Source organism: Bombus flavifrons, chromosome 16 (assembly GCF_040668555.2).
Source record: "Bombus flavifrons isolate JBK064 chromosome 16, iyBomFlav1_principal, whole genome shotgun sequence".
Taxonomy (NCBI): Eukaryota; Metazoa; Arthropoda; class Insecta; order Hymenoptera; family Apidae; genus Bombus; species Bombus flavifrons.
Genome location: NC_138457.1, coordinates 1,341,038 through 1,350,366, shown reverse-complemented (window position 1 = coordinate 1,350,366; position 9,329 = coordinate 1,341,038). Strand labels below are relative to the sequence as shown.

At 35.1% G+C, this 9,329-nt stretch overlaps 1 non-coding gene across 1 annotated transcript; it reads right to left on the bottom strand.

The window, feature by feature from the left end:
* Positions 1-3,062: 3,062 nt before the first annotated feature.
* On the bottom strand, positions 3,063-3,254 carry LOC138188564 (U2 spliceosomal RNA). Its single transcript, XR_011175553.1, has one exon. It is a non-coding gene; the product is annotated as a U2 spliceosomal RNA (small nuclear RNA).
* Positions 3,255-9,329: the final 6,075 nt, after the last annotated feature.

The window sequence follows — 9,329 nt, the reverse complement described above, 5'->3', positions numbered from 1 at the left end:
AAGACAAACTAAAGAAGGAAGGATTCGTCGTAGACAGGAGCAAAAAGATGCTTTAGACATCATGGATGATAACAACATCCTTTATGGACCCGGTATTGATGATTCAGTGTGAGGTAAGCCGATAAAATTCGCTTATGAACGTTTTATACCAGATTTTTTAGTGTTCAAAACTTTAAGGTGTTTTCCTCACGACTCACGTTTTCAAAGTCGGTGGACCACAGAACTTCAAAACTGCTGCACCGATCCTTTTGAAATTTTGAACACTATTTTCGTACCTAATTTACGACGTAACGCTGGAGAGTTTTTTCAAACTTGTTAATTATTCTTATTTTACAGTAACAAATTAGCCGATTTTTTTCGCACAAAATCGCGTTTTTCCCTTCAAAGTGTTCCAAAAAAGTGAAAAATTGAAATTTCGAGAAACCCTCCCAGCGTTACCTGGGAAAAACTGATACCTAACGAATGAGCTTTGACTTATTGATTTCAGATGATCCAACACCAAATTATGAGGAACACCGCAATTCTACTTTTTTCCGAGACATTTCCGAATAATTGCTGCCATTGCCGTCTTTTTTAATATTTCTCCGTTAAAAATTTAGACAATATTCTTCGAATGTCATACTTTAATGTACTATTGGTTTTAATAAAGAGATTTTAACTGTATCGTTACAAATAATCCACAAAAACATGCCTTCTTTGTACGAATTAACCTTAGTCTCCCCCCTTAATTAGGTACCCACAAGTGTCATCGCTCTCTCTTCCCACAATCAAGGGTGACGAAGACACGGCGGCCGTTCCAGGTGTTCGAGCTTTAAATTTTCTTACACATCGTAATTTGTAAGATACGTACTTAAGAAAGTATCATGTGCAATCCAATTACACGTTCTTCTTGCCTTACGACTTTCTTACGACATATCAATATAATAATATGTGTGGCCCGTTTTTAATCAACAAAAACTCATCAATGCGTTAGTGGAATTTTTATCAACGAAAAATTTCAAATTGAAAGATGTCGTCGATGCATTAGTGTTTTATCTCCCCGATATGACGGCGAAATGTGCGGCTCCGCTGTACAACTATATGAAGTGTCCGAGATAAGACCGCATTGAATATTTACTGAAACGAATGATTTCAATGAACGCTCGCTATATTTGTTACGACTTTTCTGTGAATGTCCGCGATGCATGTGGAATTTTTCTGTGCATACTCGCAAAGGGAACAATTGCAGTGCGTGTATAAACATTGTTCATATTTACTTTTGTTTATTAATTTTAATTTAATTTTGTTTATTAATTTTGTTCATTAATTTATGGAGACAAAGCAATGAGGGTTGCATTAATTCTCTGTACTCGGGAATTCCATAGGGCGATTTTCGATATGCTGTTATGGATTTGCACGCGTAAGCAGGTTTAACGTTTTATTTACGAATCTTCTTACAAAACGTCGCGCAGGATCGTTTACGTCGCCGAATGACACAGTATTCTTCTGTACAGCTTATATAAGATAAACTGCCGCCGATGTGTCGTTCGGTTTGAGAATCATTGTGCAGTCCGCCGATATTGATTGAGTCATTTCGAATCTGTATATATAACGACAATCTCTTGAAAATCTTGAACAATCTCAAATCTTAATAGGTCTTGAGCGTTTAAAGTCTCTTGAGTCTCAATTGCCTTGGAAATTTGATTGCAGGATATTCGACACTCGGTTTGAGGATTAGTATCGGTTATATATGAAATCATTACTCTATTTGTCATTCGATGAAGGCACGCCTATATTTTAGATTGAACTCTTCAAGACTGATCAACAGTAACACAACGAAAGGAAAAAATATCGCCGTCTATTCATACTAAACAAATGCTTGCTATATCATTTTCTCATTTGTATTACAGTCTATGTTTAAAGATAATTTATTGTTAGTATGTTAAATAATTTTTGCTGTCACATACTACACACACACACTTATTTTTCGTAATAATCTAATAATTTGGCAGTGTAAATGATGTTTACGACGTAGTAGAGGCTCTACGGCTACGGTTCTGCGCGATTTATCTTACGAAACAAATAAACATGAAATGGTGAAAAAAATGTGCCGAAATTGTTTCGAAACTGAGAATCAAATGCCCATTACTACTCGCTGTTCGAACCGACCTAGTTTAGTCTGTGTAGCAAAATTTGTTAGAGAAGACAGACATTTTGACCGATTCTTTAACGCAGCGTCATAAAGTGCATCATGCAATATATAAAAAGTTAAAAATATATTCTGCATAAAAATAAAATATTTGCACAAAATATTGCACATTTGATTGAAATTGTTTGTTTATTACTTCCTTAACACTTAGCCAATCGCGCGCGCCAGAGCAAGCTATACGCTACTCACCGCACTAGACAAGCCAATCTATACGCTGTCTACCGTGCATCTGTCCAAGTAACAAGGACTAATATTCGCTAATTGCAAAACAAAGAAGTCTAAAAATTATTTAAGTGGTCAATTATATTTTGCGGTAATGATTTTGTTTAACGATTTCACATATTGTTCATACAAAACATCAAATTAAAAGTATATATTAAAGGTATAAAAAATATAGGTAAAATTAAAAACATTAAAATGACTACAGATAAATAACACGATTTGAACGTGAAATTAAAAATTCATAATGCATTTTAATATCTTTTTACAGTGTGGCATCGTTCGATTATAACTTTATTTAGTCATAATTGATAGTCTAACTTTTTAATTAATTTTAGCACCACTGAATTGGTGTATTTTATTATATACAAATCCAAGTAAACAATAGCTGATAATATAAATAACTAATAAAAAACAAGAAAAGAAAACACGTTGCTAAAGTCCGAAAGAGAGATCTTCCCGTTCGATCGCGAAGCGATGTTCTTTACAGACGCGCGAAATCACCGTTCCGTTGGATAAGTGTTAATTAATTACAATTCATATTAATCAATATTCAGGTCCAATACAGTCGCAGTGATATAGTATTCATTTACCAGCAATCTTAAAAAAATGTTAATAATAAATTTAAAAGCCGTCTGTTATATGTTTATATATGCATTATCGAGCCAATCTTAGCGGTACTGCAAGGCTAGAACGACTCACGATAGAGGCGAAGCAAGCTCCTATCCTCCGTCAGATTCTAAAAATCAGTTTAATATTCTGACTTCCCAATGGGAAGTGTATCAGATATTAAGCTGATAAGAACAGATACTACACTTTGATCTTAGCCATAACGCCGAGAAGCGATAACAATTTCAACTTTGTCTACGAATATAACGTCTCTATCTCCTAAATTTTCCAGCGAGAAACGGCACCTTGAAAAAACCACCTAGCGGTGGTATCTTCAAATACTCTAGCCTGATCTTACTGTACTGACATTTAGCGACTTTCGGCGTACAGTCTATTCCGTCCGCGAAGCCTGATTTTCCATCTTCTTATATACTATGAACAACGTCGATCTTTTTGTGATGGCAAAATTACAAGAGTATCTATCCCGAAGCTCAAGTTTGTAGACGATGAAATTCATTTTAATATTCGTTTAAATCTCATCCTATATTTTGCTGGCAAGACTTTGGTAACAAAGCGTGCCTTTGATCCCCCTTCCTATTTTGTGTCTAATTTCGCAAAATATTAGCTCTCTAACGAAATTAACTATAGATAAGTCATTTAAGTCTCAGTCGTAGAACCGCGTCTCGGAAACTGCGAATCTGTCATCGTAGTGTAGTATCGTAAATATAATAATATTAGTTTATTAATAATAAATGGATTACACAGAAAACAATGGTTATTTAACATGAACAAATCCTGACAACGTATTATGATTAATTTACAACTCTCGTCAACACAGATTCAACTCTCTCTCAACAACGCTAGCGACACTATCTCGACAACGCAATCCGCGCTCTCTGGCTTCTCAACTCATACTGCCGTTAATTCGTCTATGCCTCTTAGCAACGCTTTGTCTTTTGTCTTATATCTTTTGTATAAGCCCCATCATGCACACGCTCAGCAACCGCTCGTTCACAATTCGCACGACACCCCCCTAAGCTCTTCGACCGCGATACTACAGTAGAAATAGTCTAATCTTTTTTATATCAAACGTTGTCTGTGTCTTACATTTTCCATGTCCCGCACAAAGTTGTACACTTTATCACAAAATTTTCAAACGTAATTGCAGATTAAGATATAATACAGTACATAAAATTGTATCTATTCCCAAAGGCAATTTGAACCCCGTAGTACTTTTCTTGATAATTGTGCATCTTTCTTCTAATCGAAACAAATAAAGATAATAAAACTATAATACTTGATAAAGTGCACCGTGAAATCTTTGAAAAGTTAAAAATATATTTTGTATAAAAATAAAATATTTGCACAAAATATTAGTACATTTGATTGAAATTGTTTGACTGTTATTCACTTAATTAACTACTATTTACATTAGGAATTATGCAGGTAAAGGAATATCATAATGGAAACGCACATTATTATAGTAACTTATGGATCTTAGAGTAAGGACAAGTAATGATGATTTAATTAGGGTTTAGTGTAGTTTAATAAGCAATACTCAGTAACAAAAACCGATTACAATATCGTCGTACGTATCATTATCACACACGCCTTGACTTCCCGATTCACACTCCGTGACCTCTCAACTCAGACTGCTACTTCTCCACTCGCATTCTGGCCGTTCTAGCATCCCTTTGTCGTTTTCTAGGCCCACCACACGCGTGTTCCGCAGACGCTCGTGGCCAGGGTCACGTAGGCCTTTTCTACGAAACTATGCACTTGAAAAGACCGATGACACATTTATGGACCCGACGGCACCTCGGATCTCGCGACATTGTTCATGGTTAACTCGATGTTTATTAGGCCCTTTTCCCGATACTACATTATTGTATTTTACTTGAATTGCATTAGGTTAGTTGACGTCCAATAAAGCTTTCCAATTCTGACTATTCTTGGATCTGCAGAATACACAAGTGTAATTATAAATTTTTAGTACTTAAAGAAAGTAGTAAATAAATCATTTGATTCAGATATATTAATGTTTTCTGTAAGTATTTTATTTAATTACATTAAATATTTACTTAAATATTTTTGACTTCTACATATTACACAGTGCACTTAATGATGCTGTGTTAAAAAATCGGCCTAGATATCTCCTTGCGCGAGTATCATGTTGCAAGAACGAAAAGACAAGTCGTATAGAGCAACACTCTGACACTTGTGCACGTGAACAATCCTGCGTAAACAAATCCTACTAAGCGCTAAATCTGCTTATAAAGCGCTATATGAAACTTTCGGGGAGAGAGTATTAATCTTTCCTCTAATCATCTATCTTTATAAATGATTAATAAGCAGAAGTTCATATTAGCGACGTTTATGCAAATTTCATACACACATTGGTCCTCAAGTGCGCAGAACAAAATCATACACGCACCGCGAATGTTCTAAAAATCGTAATCCTCTTATGTTGCTTTTTATGTTTTATGTTAAATGTTCAATATGATCTTATCTGGAGCTTCAAAGAGTCGTACAATGGAGCCGCACATTTCACCGTTGTTTCGTGAAGTAAAACACTAACGCAGCGACGAAATTTCTTTATTTAAAATCTTTTGTTAATGAAAATTTCATTAACACATGGATGAGATTCTCCTGATTAAAATAGCTCCAAACACGGTACTATTATACTTGTGCTATATAGATAAGAAAATTGTTGTTGGATAACATACGATTTGATACGATTGATACGATTTGATACGCACAGTTATCGCCACTGGAATGTTGAGAATAATGGAAAACAGGCTGCTCTCGGCTATTGTCAATTATTTCGAATAACACCAGCGTTCGTATGAAGTATAAACATGATCTCGGAATAAGGTCTTAGTTCCTCCCGTGATTAGAATGAATTCACTACTTGCTGTGTTAGCAGCAGCCTCCTAAACTTTTGTTCTACGCCAATTAGGAACCAAGACAATTTCTTTTTAGGGAAAACGCGATTTTGGAGGAAGCAACATTTTCTGTGTTAAAAGTTAGAAAAAAACACGATATACAGAAGTGTAGTTGAAATAACTGGAAAACAAGTTTCAGTCATGCAGATTTTAATCGACGTAAGTCCAAAAGAATTTTCCCAAATTTTATGACTATAATTTTGTAACAGTCTTCTTAACTAGTGGATACATAACATTATCGATATATCGGATTAAAAAGTCTTTTATCCACGAAATAGAAAGAGGAAGAGAAAAGGATGATAAAGTAAAAAAAGCGCAGAAGAGGAACAGTGGAAATGAGAACGTATGAAAAACGTCGAAACGAACATCCGGTGTATATTGATTGGCCAAAAGATTGCCGGTTGCGATCGTTTTTCCTTGCAAAATAGTTGCACTGATTCGTCTAATTCATTACGACTATCATCGGCTGAATAATTGGAACAATTTGGTAAATTATTTACCGACGCTCCTCCTGTTTCCCTGCCACGCTTCGCCTATCGTTTCTCGTATTTATACGATATGCTTCTTTCTATTTACGATCTAGAAATATTCATAGGTTTCGCGGCTGGTTTCGCTACGTGCTTATGTGACGTCAGCTGATTGTTGTGCGATAATCCTCGCGCTTTAGGCGACGTCCGCTTGCGCGATAGAACTTCTGGCGCGTCTGGAACTCGGCAGTTAGCGTGAAACATATATGGAACATTATAATACTTCGAGTACGTTTACATATATTTATAATTATTCCATGGATTTTGGAAGTCTTACTAAATACGAAGGATTATAATTGTGAAGGAATAAAATACCAAAACTTTGGGATCGACAAATTTAGAATCATAATGCTTGAGATGCCAAAACTTAAAAGTCCAACAGCATAAAATTACAAAGCTTAATATTTCGGAATCCCGAAGCTAAAAATCGTAGAAGTAATTAAATTTATCAATGTAAATTTATTAAATAACATACGAAATAACAAAAAATTCCTTTGTTACAGTAGTGGATATAACAAATTATAAGCTACAAATAATAAAGATATAATAGTTTAAGAAATAACAATAGAAAGTAAACTGAATATAAAGAAAGTTAGGAAATTAGTAGCTATGGATGACGTTATATACAGATAGCTTAAATGTATAAAAGAGCTACGAAAAAAGGTCGACAGCATCACAAAAGCGGTTAGAGTTTATATACGCGAACGATTGACACAATTATATGTAGCTCTATGGCATAGAGCGTGCAGTGAGGTGTAGGTCCTTTCGTTGGAGAGAGCAACTTCTCGATTGAACGGAACATAAAATTGCAATTGGCGTATAATACCGATCGGTTAATTGATAATTTTGTAAACAAATAGTACATCAGCTATCGAGAGACGCTGTCTATATCCCTGAACACATTTCAGTGAATTTGCAATTGTAGGATCTATACTACAATTAGTTTATTTACAATAAATGGATCAAACAGATATTGATTAAACAGGAAACGATGGTTGTTTAATGAACTAATGACAATAACGTATTATAATTAAGACAACTAGATAGTTAATTCGAAATTATTCGGATCATTTTGTAAGAGAGCAGCGTCATCAGCACAAATAACGGCGCTGTCATCTGCATAAAGCAGTAATTTACTATACGTAAAAATAGATAATGAGGCATGGACGTGTTATTTATAAAGAGTAAATAAGAGTAAATAAATGTTCTTCTACACCAGTGTTGCAATATATGAGTGTTTTCTGCTATTATTATTTTTATATATTTTTAAATTCTTAACGCTTTGCGTTCCAGGCAGTTTTCGCTGGGGACTGTCAATTCGAAACAGTTTTCTGGATATTTAATGTATTTCTTACAGCTGATATAAAATGATTTCACATACAAATTAACATATGGTATAAAATTATTATATTTTAATATTTTATGTATGTTTACTTCTCAAATGTTATCTACATCACTGTTTTCCTTCTTACTATCGTCAAGTACTCTATGTATAGATGTAATTTCGTCGTTTAACAGCGAAAAATCAAACTCTTTTCACTTGAGCTAATTTCATTACCATATTTCGTGCTAATGGGGTTATTACAATAATAATTATATGTCTGGTTCTCATTATGATTAGGGTTAGGTTCGTGACACGAATCTTCATTTGGGTCAGACATCATTGTTATGCAATAGAGGAGATATTTACTAGTACAAATATGATTATTACAGAATTTGACAAGTAACCGTAATAATTACATACTCGAGAAGCAAATGACAATGATCCAAGGTTCAATAAGATGAGAGAGAATAGAGTCTGTGTGTGGCGAGCCACGGGACAGAAACTGTTGGAATGTTTACTGTCGAGTGCCGCTCCATCTATTTCTTTTTAAGGAGAACTATACAATTACTCCATACCTCTGTAAGGTAAAAACGTTCATCCCGAGACCGCGGCTACGTTCAGCGATTAGTTGTCACTTCAAGCTCAAGCTTATTATCACAAATCTCGGACAATTATAATCGGGTTAAATCATAAGGACTAAGGTATAATTTCAAAGGGAAGGCCCCGATGTCGTTTCATCTCCGACGTATATATCACTCGAAGATACGTGTATTGTATGAAAAATCCTACGCTCCGTACAGCAGCATTTCGGAGTTCTCCAAACAGGGCCTCTATTGAATGGATTAGATAGTCGTTATGGATCCATCTAAAATACAATTATAAACGAGAAACATTACCAAATTTGTTGCATCTTCTCAAAATTTTTATTAATATCTATATTTACTGTCTGCTTCAGTCACTTTCAATAGTAGCGATTCTATAACTATAACTATTAGTCTTCCCTAGTGAACAATGAGGGGTAGTTCTTCCCCATAAGTTTCTTCTGTATCTCTTTGCCATCCTAGAGTTATTTTCGTATTCAACAATTTATGGTATTGTTGAGATATGTATAATTTTCTGTGCTGGACTGGGTTAAATGCGTAGTGGAGATACTTGTATGTGGGTATCAGTGTGTGGAGGTATGTGTGTGCGCGGCGTCTCGAAAACTGAATGAATGTAAACTAGTCACTTGGTTAACAAACGGGTATAGAAGAAAGTGCTGAGACGCGTGCAAGTATATCGATGAATATATAAGAAATCGTCCATGAAATTGTTAGGAAGATGATACATTTACACTGTACATGTGAATGTGTGTGTAAGCGTTAGAGGGTGTCCTGGTCTGAGTTGAGAAAAAGGACCGTTCGCAGTCGTTAAGAAGCATCTGGAAGAGTCCGTTGACAACAAGCGTGCGTGCGAGTAGGATTACGAGGTCTTCGGAGTATAAGCTATGTGTATAACTGTTGTGTGCTGAATAAACT